The sequence below is a fragment of the Equus asinus genome, chromosome 1 (genome assembly GCF_041296235.1).
Source record: "Equus asinus isolate D_3611 breed Donkey chromosome 1, EquAss-T2T_v2, whole genome shotgun sequence".
In the NCBI taxonomy this organism is placed as follows: Eukaryota; Metazoa; Chordata; class Mammalia; order Perissodactyla; family Equidae; genus Equus; species Equus asinus.
In genome coordinates this window covers 94,468,741-94,484,657 of record NC_091790.1, presented here as the reverse complement: position 1 = coordinate 94,484,657, position 15,917 = coordinate 94,468,741, and positions in this window count along the sequence as shown.

Genomic DNA, 15,917 nt, shown 5'->3' with positions numbered 1-15,917 from the left:
ATGGAGCGAAGGTTCTGCATTCCACTTCAGGTAATTCTTGCCCCTTCCACCAACTTCCACCACCAACAGCATATTCACCCCAGAGCAATCTGGGGAGGAGCAGACTGTGGTATACAGGCAACACCCAGTAATGCTCAGCTGTTACCCTTTGCACAGTCACATAAGAGTGGTCTGGGGCCAGGAACTGTTCCTTGTAAGGCAGGGAGCCATGCAGAGGAAACTGCATGGACGATCTCCGCGGGCAGCACAGGTTTGCTTCTCTGGGGAAGCTGACAATGGCATGGAGAGACATGGGTGAGCTGTGAAGAGAAATCAGGCTAAAGGAGCAGAGGAATGTGGGCATTGCACTATTTTATGTGATACAAAGCTTTGTCCGTCTCTCCTTTTCTTTTTTTTTGAATTTAAGACTTTATTTTTTAGAACAGTTTTAGGTTTACAACAAAATTGAGAGGAAGGTGCAGATTTGCTATATATAGTTTGTCCCCACACATGAGTAGCCTCTCCCATTATCAACATCAATCACCAGAACAGTGTACTTTTTACCAATGATGAGTCTATATCGATGCATCATAATCACCCAAAGTCCACAGTTTACCTTAGAGTTCGCTTTAGGTGTTGGCCATTTTATGGGTTTGAACAAAAGTATAATGACATGTATCCATTATTATAATATCATTCACAGTAATTTCTTTGCCCTAAAAATCCTTTCTGCTCTGCTTATTTATCCCCGTCTCCCACTCTCCCGCTCCTGCTATCACTGATCCTTTTCGATGTCTCCATAGTTTTGCCTTTTCCAGAGTGTCATGTAGTTGGAATCATATAGTATGTAGCCTTTTCAGATTGGCTTCTTTCATTTAGTAATCTGCAGTTAAGATTCTTCTATGTCTTTTCATGGCGTGATAGCTTGTTTCTTAGTGCTAAATAGCATTCAATTGTCTGGACATACCACAGTTTATCCACTCACCAACTGAAAAACATCTTAGATGCTTCTAAGTTTTGACAGTAATGAATAAATCTGCTATAAGCATCCCTGTGTAGCTTTTTGTGTGAACGTAAGTTTTCAACTCCTTTGTATAAATACCAAGAAATATGATTGCTAGGTCACATGGCAGGAGTAGGATTAGTTTTGTAAGAAATCATCAAATTGTCTTCCAAAGTGGCTGTATCATTTTGCATTCCCACCAGCAATGAATGAGAGGTCCTGTTGTTCCAAATTCTTGCCAATGTTTGGTGGTGTTGGTGTTCCAGGTTTTGGCCATTCTAATAGGTATATCATAGTTTCTCATTATTCTTTTAATTTGTGACATATAACGTGGAGGATCTTTTCATGTTTATTTGTCTCTGTATATCTTTTTTGGTGAAATGAATTATGTTAAGTTCTTTGGCCCATTTTTGTAATTGAGGTTTTTTTTTTTTTTTGAGAAAGATTAGCCCTGAGCTAGCATCTGCTGCCAATTCTCTTTTTGCTGAGGAAGACTGGCCCTGAGCTGACATCCGTGCCCATCTTCCTCTACTTTATATATGTGGGACACCTAGCACAGCATGGCTTGCCAAGCAGTGCCATGTCTGTACCTGGGATCCAAACCAGCGAGCCCCGGGCCGCAGAAGCGGAAGGTGCGCATTTAACCGCTACACCACTAGGCCGGCCCTTAAGGGTTTTTTTAATTGTTGCATTATAAGTGTTTTTATCTATTTCGACTAACATTTCTGTATCAGATATGTCTTTTGCAAATATTTTCTCCTAGTCTCTGACTTGTCTTTTAATTCTCTTGATATTGTCTTTCACAGAGCAGAAGTTTTCAGTTTTAATGAAGTCCAATTCATCAACTGTTTCTTTCATGGATCATGTCTTTGGTCTTGTATCTAAAAAGGCATCACCGTTCTCCCTGAAAACACCTACAAGTAAAATTTCCATCCTGAGGAATATCCCCCAAAGCCCACATCAATCATCCTGGAAAGTTTTAGCAATATCCGGAAATGGGGTTCTGGAAAATATTTGCACCTAACTATAGTCATGGGTGGAGGGTGACATTTGGAAAGTTAATATAAATGGATCATATTTATAATCCCGTGCAAATGAATCCTGGAATATATTGATCACTTCTGTAAATGTTTTTGTCTGATTAAAACATGGTCTGCATGGATGTAACCATGACAACTTACAGTTGATAGAGTCAGTCTATCTGGCCCCCATGTGACTTCTATTGCATGGATGGAAGACTCAGTGTCCCTAATAAATGCAGAATGTTTCCTTTCTCTACTAAATTAGAAATTTCTCAATGTCTTCTCAGACACTGAGGTGTTCCCTGAAGGTTGGACATAATTCTGGAGTTCTCCAGGGCTTATAAGTAGAGGTTTGGCCAAGTCCCAGAATAAATACAACCAGTTTATGGACTAAAAGTCCTCAAGAGACTAGGGGGCAATCCACACTGGTGGTCTTTGGGCTGTTAAGTGAGGAGATTAGGTCTTCATATGTTTCATGCACACATACCCAAAATCTATTGTTGTCTCTAACCCATGGTTGCTAACCACATTCCAGCTCTGTTGTTTGAGCCACTGCTCCCCTCCTTCCAATCTGTATGAACCAATGTTGTCTATGAATTTCAGAAAATGAACACTGCCACCCTAACCTCTCTTCTATAGAATTAGATGGAAGAATGTAATTGAACATCAAAATGAAGCAACAGTATGAAAAGTGGGTAGTGCAGGCTTTGCTGGGGTTTGCAATTTAGCTCAATCTGCTCTAGAGGGAACACCCGGCATGTAAGTTCTTCTTCAGGGAATGCAAGACAGCCCCTCCAACCTTATCTTAATGAAGGGAATGTTTAGACTGGTTTTCTGGATACCTGGAACATCTCTACCTCCTGATGCTCGAATATCAGCTTTAGGATTCATAGTTGAGGGGCATGTGGTACTATTGCTTCAAGCACTCAGAAAAACCTGTGTGCTCCTTACAGAAGACCTGCAACTCTGTTCAAGGGCCAATGATAAGCTCCACTTGACAAGCAAGCCTGAAACGTAGTGAGATTCAATAAACACTCATTTCCTTTTCCCCTAGTTTTTATCATCTTTGCATCATAAGAAGGAAGCTGAACTCATGCATGTAAAAATACAAATACATCAGAAGTTTCTACCCAGATCTTCTCTATGCCTACTATGGACTGATTTATTGATTTCATTGCAATGAAATTACTTTTATTCCAGCTTAACTGTGAACTACAGGAGTTGGAATAATTGCTTTGTCATCAGTAATTCATTTTCATTCTTGGGTATTTAAAGTTTGAGTTAAAGTAGAACAGTAACTCTCACTGAAACCATGCTTTATAAGAAGATTAATTCCACATATTCTAAAATTCACCAGGCAAAATCATGCAGCACTTAATTCCTGAAGCACTTGAATGCTATTTATGAGAAAAAGAGGAAAATAAGTCAGGAACATTACCCTTGATTTCAAAGGCATCTGCAAAAGCTCTGGATGTGCTGCTTCCTTTAAGCCAGCAAATGCTGGAAGCTGCAGGGAGAGGTGGTGGTGAGAAGGTGGGCCCCAGCCTCAGACTCTGCAAACCTGAAGTTTCCCACTTTCCTTTTCCAGAATGAAACCTGCTTCCTGGCTAAGGAAGCCCTCTCAGGTGAATCCATCTTCTCCAAAAGTTGCTCTAGGACTGACAAGATGGCTTTATTTCCACCTAAAAATGTTGTTTATTTTAATCACTGTAGATAATTATTCCCCATCACTCTTGACTTATTTTCCTCTTATCCATCTAAATCTCCATAATCTGTGCAGGAATTTTATCATGAAAATAAGTTCTATAATGACATACTTTATGCTTGTAACATTAATAATCTGACAGCAAAAGACAGGATCAAATTAATACCTGTAATGAATCAGTTTACTGTGGGTGATTAATAGGGGGTTTGAAACTCAAATATCTAAAATGTGACATTTGAAATCATATCATTTTATTCTTTGAGAAAGATTAGCTGCAATAACTTAGTATGTTTATTATTAGATAACAAGTCAATTATCTAGGTGAGTTTAAGGCCTCGTTCATTCTTCTGTTACATGATATGCATTGTGATATATTGGAAATCATCATTGAGACATCTATGCAGCTTAAGGCTGCAGGGGCTTGGGACGTCAGTAGGCTGTGAGTGAATGTAACAGTACAAAGACTCTCCAGGCTAGTCTGTCCTATTTTAGAATTTTTAATTCAAACTTTCCCTTTCTCAACTCCAGGTCTGCTGTAGGGAAGGTTAGGGGTCAGGAGCTGTGGTCTGTTCTGGTGGGGAGAAGCATTTTACTTATGACATTAATTAGAATGGTGCATGGTCACTGTAAACACAGACTGACTTTTGGTTATTTTTATTATTGCTGCTGGATTCTCTACAGTCAATGCAGCCCTTATTGCCTGCATCAAGATGGGCTGTTCTGAACACCTCTCACTCCCCACCCCTCTGGAGATGCCACGACTGTGCTCAAATCCAAAGTGACCCCAGGGTTTGGGGAAAGGGGAGTGATCATAAGGCACTTCTCCCTTATTTTAAACTGTAGTCTGATTTTCCAGCCTCAACCAGCTTTTCTCTTTTTCAAGCAGGGAAGAAATCTGTCCTATACGTGAGACAACTGATGATAAATTTAGATAGAGCAATACCTCATCTATCTGGTGAGTGAATTTTCTAGAAACCAATTCCATGCTTGCAAGTTTAAATACAAAATGAATATGTTCTTCTAACCTTTTTTTAAAAAAATGTTGTTATGAGCAGAGTTGTATTCATCATGCAACGTGACCATTTTCATTCTAAAATTTTGTTAAGACGTATTGACATTCATCTGGGCAATATGGAAGTCATTCATAGAAGAAGAATTTAAATGAGATAATGCATTTTTTAAAGCACTATGTAAACTTTAAAATGTTATATAATGTAAAGTGCTATGATTATAAAGTGAGCATCTAAGCACATAATTTTACCCACAAGTATATGAAACCTCGGCAAATTAAAAGAAATTCATTCTAACTATTCTGTGAATTGGGAAATCCTATAGGTATCTAGATATAAATAGATGGAAAAGCTGCTGAGCTCATGTGATTATATTCTTTTGTTCTGTGTTTTCTCTCTTTATTTTAATCTTACTTTTAATATATTAAGTCATGCATTTATTTATTTTTCTGGAATCCATGCTATAAGCACCTACCACGTTCTTTTCACTGTGCCTCCAAGGGAAGTGCTGGGGTTTGATCAGATAGCCTCGGGGGCTAAACAAACATTAACAGGGATACTTGGTTTTGGGAAGCTGGCATCCCTGTCTTCACCATTGTGTGATTTCTCACTCACAAAGAGTCCCTGCATGCTCTCACCTTGCTCTCCATAACCCCCAAGTCTTTGGAACTCAGTGTAACACTTATTATCCGAATTTCCATCATCAGTGCATATCAGTATAATGGTATTCTACGATTATATTAATTCTCATTTAAAGTGCGAAGGAGGTTAATTTACGATACAATTTTTATATGAGTTGTAGAGAGTAATGTAGAAGTTATCTCTGACCACGTAAAGAAAGTTAAGTACATTTTTCACTTCAGATTATTTCCATAAACAAATGATATTCTGATGTTATTCTTGTTGGCAAGATCAAATAGGGAGTAACATGTATTTGACCAAGGAAAAAAACATAGAAAACAGAGATTGCACCCAAGCAAAATTACATGAGATAATAAAAATCAACCTCACAGCAATGCAGAGCAGAAAGTTCTGTGATTCAAATCATGGAAGAAGAAGTTTGGCTGAAAAGACTCTACTTTAGATCTGATGTACCAGAACATATGATACTTCGGAAGAGCTACAAAAAAGGATAAGGAGGTAAGATGAGAATGCTCAGAATCACAATTTGTAATAAGAGAACTGACAGAAATGACAAAAAACAAAAGTGAAAGGGAGAAATAAAAAGCATAAAATTCTTATATTTAAAAATAAAGGTGCTTGAAGGTGCTATGTTTGAATAATTACGCAAAAATTTGTAATGTAATATTATGCATCTTTATCAAAAGTTAAATGAATAAACTGGATAAATTGTAATCATTTTCTTTACTTTTCAGTTCCCTGTACTTAATAAAATATTGAACAGATTAAAAGCCTTACAACCAAAGCAAAATAGACAAGATTTAATAAAGAAACACAAAAATTTAAATGGAAAGACAAAAGTTGAGTTCATTATAATAGATGTGTTATAAAAATAACGTTTTCAAAATAGCCTCATCTCATTGAACACAGCTCCATTTCTTCAGTTTTGGCATCTACATCTTCGTCCAATGGACCAGAAACCTGCTGAAGAGTACTGTAGATCTAGCTGATCTTGGCACCCTTTACTCTATATAGGAAAGTACAACAATGGCAGGCCTGAAATCAGGGACATAGGACTGTCTAAGCTCTGTGTTCCTACTGGCATTGAAAGATTGATTAGCAAGGCTGCAAATAATTAAATTATAATAGCTTCAAGCAAGTGGTTTTATTGTTATTGTTGAAAATCTTATTCTATTCAGATATGATGGTGCTGTTGTCCAATTAGACATGAAGCACTGGGCTTTTCTAGTGGCAAAAGAGGCAGACAGGCCAAAGGTCTACACGAAATAGCATTGGTAGAGGAGTTTCTTTTTTAGTATTATTTTTTCCATAGTTCTGGCAAAGACGACTGCTACCAATGGTGTCAATGGCACTAGCTTAACTACTCCTCTTGTTGGACCTTCCAAAATGCTGAAACCGTTGCTGATATTATATTCTCAGAACTGTCGTTGAGCCAACTGCCACTGTTATTTCTCAAGTCTTGTTCAAGAAGATGGCAAAAGAGAAAAAACAAACGTGTTGCTATTTGACCTAAGAGTTGACACTTTAACAAGTCCATTCTCAGTAATGAAAATGATATTTATATTGTAATATTTAGATCCTTGGACATTCATGGGTAGAGAATTTGACTACTGAATGAGCAGCCATTTAGTGTTGAATTCAAGAGCAAACACACGACATACATCTGTGAGGACATTCATCTCTGTAGTGCTATGAACATACTTATATTCTCTCCTTTCCGGAAACCAGTCCTGTGTTGAAGTGGATTCCTCCAAAGAAGGGATCAAATTCTATATCTCCATTACCAATGCTCTGTTTAAAAGTCAGAATGCTGGCCTGGTCAGCGGCACCTGGACTCTGTTGAGAAAGCCTTTATCATGCTGAGTTAGACAAATCACTGACACATGACATCAGTGAAGTTACAGATATAGCCAAGAATCAGAAAGAAACGTTTGAGACTTTGATGATAAGGGATTGATAAAGAGTGTCAACTGTCACCAGTTTTAGCTGTCATCATATTATGTAGCAAGAAATCTTAAAATATTAAGCTTTTGGATGACACTCCTCTTTACTTTAGAATCTCCTATGGAATCATAGCTGCTGTGATCAAGAGCAATGTCTCTTTCCCTCTCAAGCTTGGGCAGATTCTCCCTACCTACCCAGGCTGTCAGTCTGGCATGCTCATTCAGTTTTGTAAAGATAGGTTAACCAGGGCCAAAATGATTAGCAAGTTTGATCTCATAAGCTTCCCTGTTGCACTCAGATTAAAGTAATCTCCAATATTAATGCCCCTACCTCCAACAAAATTTCTACTGTAGGTAAAAAATGCTAGCATAGGGAGTAAGATTACAATTATCAATGATACAAGACATTGGAGCAAGGAAAATATTAGAAGCGTGCCCTGGGAGTCTGAGATGGACACATCTGAGAAGGAGCAGAGAGTTAAGATGCTTTCCAAGGACAAACTTGAACCATAAGTATTCAACTTGAAGGTCATAGGAGAAGATGTCTAAAATAATGGAAACATGATCTCTAACCTCAAAATGTCAACTGCTGAGGGGAGACACTGACTAAATGAGAGAAACTTGTGCATAAATAAAAATAAGGGGTCACTGACTGTATTCTATCCTGAAAGAAGGATAAGAATTAGAATCAAAGAAAAAGGCAGATAATTCATATTGAGACAGTTGGAGGTTGAGCTGGCTTAGAAACATGGCAAGAAATTGAGATTTTTCAGTTAGGTAAAGAATGAGAATGAGGGTAAAGAATAAGGAAAGGAATTGCAGAATTATTGTAATAATGAGAAAATAAGGAATTTCACAGGGCTTGTGCGATAAGGGAGCTGGAGATATTTGATTCTTATCTTTCCTCTATTCCTTGATTCTTTGAACCAAGACCTCAAGTAGTATTAGGCATTTGTATTTTCCAGCAATTTTAACTAGACTGGAGTGTTACTATATGCCATTTTGGATACCAATGTTACATATGCTTGCAGTAATTATTTTCTTGATAAAAGTGAATTTAGTATGGAAAATTATTTGACAATTTCAACATTAATAAGCTAAGTAATAACATATCTTTGTCAGGATATGTCATTACCTTGTACACAATAATACTTTTGACTCTATCAATTTAGGAACCTTTGGTAAGGTAATAATCTCCTTTGTAAATATATCATTAAAATTATAAGTATTGTAAAATTACAGAATGCATTGTATACAAAATCTCAGTAGCTCAAGAGATTTCACTTTAACATTAGGTTTTAAGACAAGTGATTAAAGGAAAATCCTCTTAATTCTCTATCCATGAAAGGTTAAACCCACTTATCAAACTACATGTCCATTCACTTAGAAGACAGCTGTGGGAACAAAGGAAGCGAAATTCCACTCAGTCATTAGTGATTGGTAAACAATGCTTTCAATGTGATTTTAATGCACTTCATGTGCTAGTGATGTCTTCAGATGTGGCTTAAAGATCCCGACATTTTCAAGCTGTTCCATAATCCTCAGTCTATTTGATAGTCCACTGAGAGTGATGATTTGTTGAAATTCATTTCTAGCCTTTGGCCAGTCATCTTATTCATGAATAAACTGTCTTTTGAGTGCCAAGACTGACTATCTGGATTTTAAAGGGTAAAGAAACGTTGTTACACGCTGTCAAGTAGGCTTCAACTCCTAGCTACCCTATGAATGAGTGATGTCCACAATGCCCTGTCCTCCTCAGCCCTACTCAGCTTCTGTAGACTCACGCCTATGGCTTCCTTTATGAAGTCAATTTATCTCGTATTTGGTCTTCCTCTTTTCCTGCTGCCTTCTACTTTCCCTAGCAATATTGTCTTTTCTAAAGAATCCTGCTTTCTCATGATGTGCCCAAGGTAGGACAGCTTCAGTGTTATCATTTTTGCCCTCAGCAATAGTTCAGACTTAATTTGCTCTAAGATCCACTTGTGCATCCTTCTGGCAGCCCAGCGTATCCATAGGGCTCTCCTTCAACACCATATTTCAAATGAATCAATTTTATTCCTATCAACCTTAATTGTCCAGCTTTCACACCTGACATTGTAATTAGAAATGTGAGGATGTGGACAATCTTGACCTTAGTCTCTAATGTCACTTCCTTACACTTGATGACCTTTCCTAATTCTTTCATTGCTGCCCTTCCAAGTCTCAGTCTTCTCTTGATTTCTTGGCAGCACTCTTCATTTAAATTGATGAATGAGCCAAAGTAAACAGAATCTTTAACAATTTCAATGTCTTCACCGTCTACGTTGAAGTTGTGTAGTTCTTCTGTAATCATGATCTTTGTCTTCTTGATGTTCAAATGCAGTTCTGTTTCTTCACTTTCATGAGAAGTCATTCAAGTCACTGCTGCTTTCTGCCAGTAAGATGGTATCATTTGCATGTCTTAGATTATTGGTGTTTCTTCCACCAGTTTTCACTCCTTCTTTGTCTGAGTCTAGCCCAGTTTTTCTACGTACAGATTAAACAGATAGGGAGATAAAATGATAAAATCCACCTTTGTCTGACACCTTTGCTTATAGGAAACCATTCTGTCTCTTCATATTCTGTCCTGACAGTGGCTTCTTGTCTACTGTACAGGTTACGCATCAGGACAATCAAGTTCTGAGGCAAGCCCATTTCTTTCAGAGCAGCCCATAGCTTTTCATGAGCCACACAGTTAAAGGCTTTACTGTAGTCTATAAAACATAGACTAACCTTCTTCTGAAATTCTTTGGAGCTCTCCAGTAGCCAATGAATAATCACAATTAGATCTTGTGTGCCTCTGCCTTTTCAAAGTCTAGCTAGGACATCAGGCATTTCTAGGTCCATATAAAGTAAAAGTCTTTGTTGTAGCACCTTGAGCATCATTTTACCTGCCTGGGAAATTAGAGCAATGGTCCTATGGTTACTGCATTTGTTGGTATCTCCTTTCTTGGGGATTGGAATATGTATGGAGCATTTCCATATTGTTTTGTTTCCCATATTTGTTGGTATGTTCTTGTTAGGATTTTGACAGGTTTAGTCTCCGTGGCTTAAACTAATTCTATCCATAACTATGGATTGAATTATCCCATCTACCCTTGGGGAGTTATTTCTTCCCAATACTTTCAGGGCTGCTTTCATTTCACTTTCTAGAATTATGGGTTCTTCCTCATAGAGATCTTCTTCAAAGGAATCTGTCATCCTTTTATCTCTTCTGTACAGATCTTCACGGCAATGCTTCCACCTTACTTCTGTTTTCTCCTGATCAGATAGTGTGCTTCCATGATGGCCATTCAGCATTCCTAAACTAGACTTAAATTTCCCTTTTATGTCTTGAATCTTCTGGAAGAGACCTCTTGTTCTTCCTTTTTGTTTTTCTCTTCTATCTCTTTGCATTGGCCATTAGAGTGGTTCTCTTTATCTCTATGTGATGGTTGCCGAAACTCTGTGTTCAGGATTCTAACCCTGCTTTTCTCACTTTTTACTTTTCTTCTCACCTGTCCTGAATAGTTTTTAGTGTTTCTCCTGTCATCCATCTCAATTTTTCTTTTATTTTTACTTCAGGCATTCTGTTTTTTCATTCTTCCTTAATAGTATTTCTGGTTTCAATCCATAGTTATTGTGGTTCTTGTTCAATTGAGTTTAGTGATGCAAATCTGGCTTTCATGTGGACTTTAAATTTGTTGGGAACGTTGTTTATGTTATATTTTGGCACTTCATTTCCTCTACTGCTCTTCTTCAGCTTCACTCTGATATTTGATATCAGAACAATACCAGGTATTTACTCAGCTCTGCAAGTTCATGCCATCCTTGAAATGTTAGTGTGTAGTGGAAAAAGCATTGGGCTCTTCCAGTGGTTTGGGAAGAATCATTTTTTTGCAGCAGCATGACTGAGGTTCCTGTTTTCTTGCTGGTCGTCATCCAGGGACTGCTGTCTGCTCCTAGAGGCTGCCCACACATCCTTGCCACATGGCTCCCTCCTCTCACAACATGGCTGTTAGCTTCCTTCCAAGAAGAGTTTCATAGCGCAAAAGATCTGATAATCTTACAGCTGAACTGGGACAGCTCTATGCTTTTTTTCTGGGATGCCTGGAAGTCTGGTACTGACTTTTGTCCAAGATAAGAATAAGATAGGCTAGCTAGTGAGTTATAATGTACTGCTTAAAGTGTGAAACTTCCCTGAGGGCACCCAAGGTTAGTGTCTCTACCTTTTTCAGAAATGTATCAGTGAGGGGTTTTACACCAGCACACACCAGGTTATCCAGCCTGGCTTTGCAGCAAAACCAGTACAATACATGAGACCCCCTGTGAACTTTTGCCTGGGATTACCTGAAGCCAAAGTTCCTCATGAATATCTTGATGGTTCATAACTGGAAACCAAAGCTTGTCTGGGGTGACAAACCACCCCAGGATATCTGGACTCAAGAATCTCCTAGAAAGTGGAACTTTAAGTGCTAAAAGTGGAAAGTCCCAGAAAAGTAGATGAGCTCATTACACTAAGGTGCCTTGCATGCATCTTAGGAAGGACCCCGGGGAGTTAGGGGGATGCTTGCAATTCACTTAGGCACACAATGTCTGCCTGAGCGATTTTTCTCTGTATTCTTTATCCGTCCTTAATCTTACCATGAGTCCACCCTGTGAAGTATTGAGAGTCCTTTCAATTATCATACAGTGTATAATAGATGCAGAGTTAGAAGTTTTTAAAAGTGGATGCTCTCAGGGGTAGGCAATGGTGAGTAATAATCATGTTCTTAGATATTTATTCTCATGCCCTTGTGAAGGCTGCTGAGTAAGAATATTCATGCTCACTCAAGAACACTGTTAATGCTAGCATCTGGAGTGGCATTGTAGGGCTCTGACTTAAGAATTAAGTGTGAGGGGCATGAATGCAAGTTGATGTGATAATTACTCAAAATGCTCAGTTCGGAAAATTGATCTTTGCCATACTCTTATCCAAATAAAAATTTCCCATAAATTGAAATAGGGAAACTACTCAAGAAAAGAATCCTATTTTTTTCCTAGGCTTATCTTTCAGCTGAACATCTTACACACAGTTTTATGAATATAAGAATAGAACATTGATATTATCATCACTTAGTGTGTTTAATATTACTTTATGGTTTAACAAAGTATTCCAGGTAAATTTTATCATTTTACTTTCACAGTAACCCTATGAAGTAAATGGAAGGGTCATCTCATTTTGCAATAAGGAAATGGAGTTACAGAGATAATAAATACATCACATTATCAAGGGACAAATATGGGACTGGAATCCAAGATGTAGACTTTTGTTTAGTGGTGTTTTTATAAAACCGCTATGTCTTATGCATAAAAGTAGAGTTTGAGTATTATTGTCATGTATCTTACTATGTGCTTTCAATTCATCATCTAAATAGATCTTGATACAAATTCTGTATCTTAGGCTGAGAGGAAGGGATGGCAGTAAATTAACATTTATTGTTTACCCACTATGTGTCAGGTCTATTTTTTTCCAATTGTGCAGAGCATCTTACTTCGATATCAGATTTTGATATGAAGATGAAACTGGTTATCCAAATTTTTCAGACAAGTTTATTGGAGTTGGAGAAGTTCAGCAACTGTTTCGAGTTCACACAGTTTGTAAAACAGCTTCTTTTTGTTTCCAAAGACATACTCTTACACAGATAATTTTCTAAAAATGTAATATCATGCAGTTTGGCAAGGCTTTAACACCTGGCTGATTAAAATTCTAACTATATTCAGCATCTAGTTGAAACCCTTGTTGGGAAGTAATTTCCTCTCGTGCTATTTCTCTTGATTTTGGGGGCACTTTATTTGTTAAAAATTTGCCCTCTCAAATTATCTCCCTTCAACTCATAAATTCATTTAACTTCTACTCTGCAAATTACCCATGCATCAGTTTTAAATATCAGTACATACAGTCATTTTAAAAACTTGGAAAATACCTTCTCATATTCTTTCAAGTCTTTCCTTCTATAACCTATATATTCAAGTCCCTTGAACTATGCCGTAGATGATTCAGTTTCAAACTATTCGCCGTTAGAAAGCTCTCCTCTGGATTCAATCCAGTGTGTCAATGTGCCTCCTGCCATGTGGCACACACCCCTGTGTGCAGTCTTCCTGACATGTCCTGGGAGGTAGTGAAAAGCTCCTACATAAATCTTTTTCTGCAATTTGGGAACCCATTTGAATTGGAGTCTCTCAAGTACTTTATGAAGTTTTGCAATCCCATGGCGTAGTGTTGAAATCAAAGGAATCAATATTAACTCACAGTTTTATATAGATGGATAGATATATAGAGACATAATTATGTATAGCTAAGTGTATATGAACAGATATAGATGTAGTGATGGATAGATATAGATAGGTGATAGCTAGCTACATAGATGATAGACAGATAGGTGATAGATAGACAGACAGATTCCTTTGAGCCAAGCTGAGACATTACTTCATACCGATTTTCCACCTTGATTTTTCCTTTAGCCTTATATCCATGAAAGATGAAACTTCTGAGAAAGACAGATGCTAAGCTTCACTATCAGATATAAAAGGGAGAATGTTAGTTCAATGGGCCTTCTGCTGAAAACTTCAGAAAATAACTCAGAAATTATAAAGGCAATTAGAAAAAATGGCTTCAAGAAATATATGTGTTTTACAACTTTTTATCACTTTAGCATAAAAACAACTCAAACTAAAGATCACAGTAAAAAGCAGCTGCATTTACAGTATAGATATTGTGAATGAATTAATTCATTTACAGAGTTATCTTTATGTAGTTAATCAGGTGAAATTTGTTTCAATATTAGTACTAAGAGAAGTTGTAGTCTTTATTTGCTTATATTTTAATTTATCGTAACCATGAATTGATATACTAATTTATTTTTTCCATAATGATTGCTAGAAGAATTAAAGGCAAACTTGATGTTCACAGGTACCAAATGTGTAAGTGAAGATGCTAGGCATGTTTAGTCTTTATCATGGCTCTATCCAGTATCCCCATCCTTGTTTTCCTATTTTCATTTGGCTAACTCTTCAAAGAAGCTGACCTACTGTATTTTATTGACCATGTTGGCGTAGAGGCTTTTGGTACTCCATCCAGTTCTCCTTCTGATCTGGGTACCCATGCTCCACCTTCTGCATTCTTAACTCCTAACTGATTGAGCCTACAACCTTCTTCAGAGACCTAGCCTTGGACAACTGAAGCTATTTATTCCCAAACATTCAGGATTTCCTCCATCTGAAATCTCACACCTGCTTGGCATTTTCCTCTTCCCTCCCCTGTTTCCTCTGTGGCTTCTGGGAATGCATCATTAATAACTAGCATAAACAAATGCTCTTAACTCAATCTGTGCTTCTGGAGAACCTAAGCTAAGACATCATATATAATATCACCTTTAAAATAAAATATAATTTTTATAGCTCTTTTGTAGTAGTTGGAAATGCCTACAATAATTCGTAGGAATAGAAAGGAAAATGGTGGGCTAGAAAGGTGCAAAAAGGAGGGAGGGAGGGTCACTTTTCTGAGTATACGTTCTTGAATAGTTGACATTTGGAACTGTATTAATGTTTTGTGTTTTATACACATACACCATAATCAACAAGGATGGGGGATAAAAGCAAACTCTAACAGAAACAAATGTACTTACTCTATTTAAAAGGAATAACATTGCCACACTGAGTGGAGGATCAAGAACTAGCTCAAGTAATATTTGTACACAGTGCTTTGACTCTACACCCTCAGGAAACAACAAACACAAACAGAAAAATGGTAATAACTACTAGCTCATTTCCTTCTTTTTCCTTGCAGTGATATAGGTTAGCTATTCTGAAATGACTTTTTGTACATTCCAGGACTGAGCAAATAAGTAACTGCATTGTGGATAATGGGAACAAATTTCTCACTGTCAGAGATGGGAGTTATAAACATGGAATAAATCCTGTAGTATTGCATTGAAGTCAAAGTTACCAACATGAACTCATCATTTTCTATATATGGATAAATACATAGATATTATGTTTTATATATACAATTAAATATATATAGACAGATACAGATATAGTTATATATAGATATAGTTATATAGATTGGTAGTTGAATATGTATATAACTATATTTTCAACTATATATATACATATAGATATATATGGATATATATTTGGTATATCTACCTGCCTAAACTACGTATCTATGTATCTATCTGTCTACCTATCAATCTGTCTACATTAATTCTGTTCTCTGAGAACGGGAAGGAGAATGATACCATAGTAGCAATTAGTAAACCTAGTGTTCATATCCAGTAAAAGGAACCAAGGTTCCTTGGAGAAATGGTCGGTGCCAGGGCTAAGGCAGTGAAAGTACAAGATGAGCCTGCAACATCTCTTTGTGCAGGAAAGTAACAAGATTCTTAGGGAATAAAGAAACATGACATCACACGCACACACACTAGAGCCAGATTTCAGGGACTCCCATCAGACAACGCTGGGAGAATTGGCACATCAAAATTGATCCTATTAATTGATTATTACCAATTAAATAAAATAAGAATCCATAAGTTCATACTTACATAATTAAACGGTGCAGGGCTGTTTCTTACA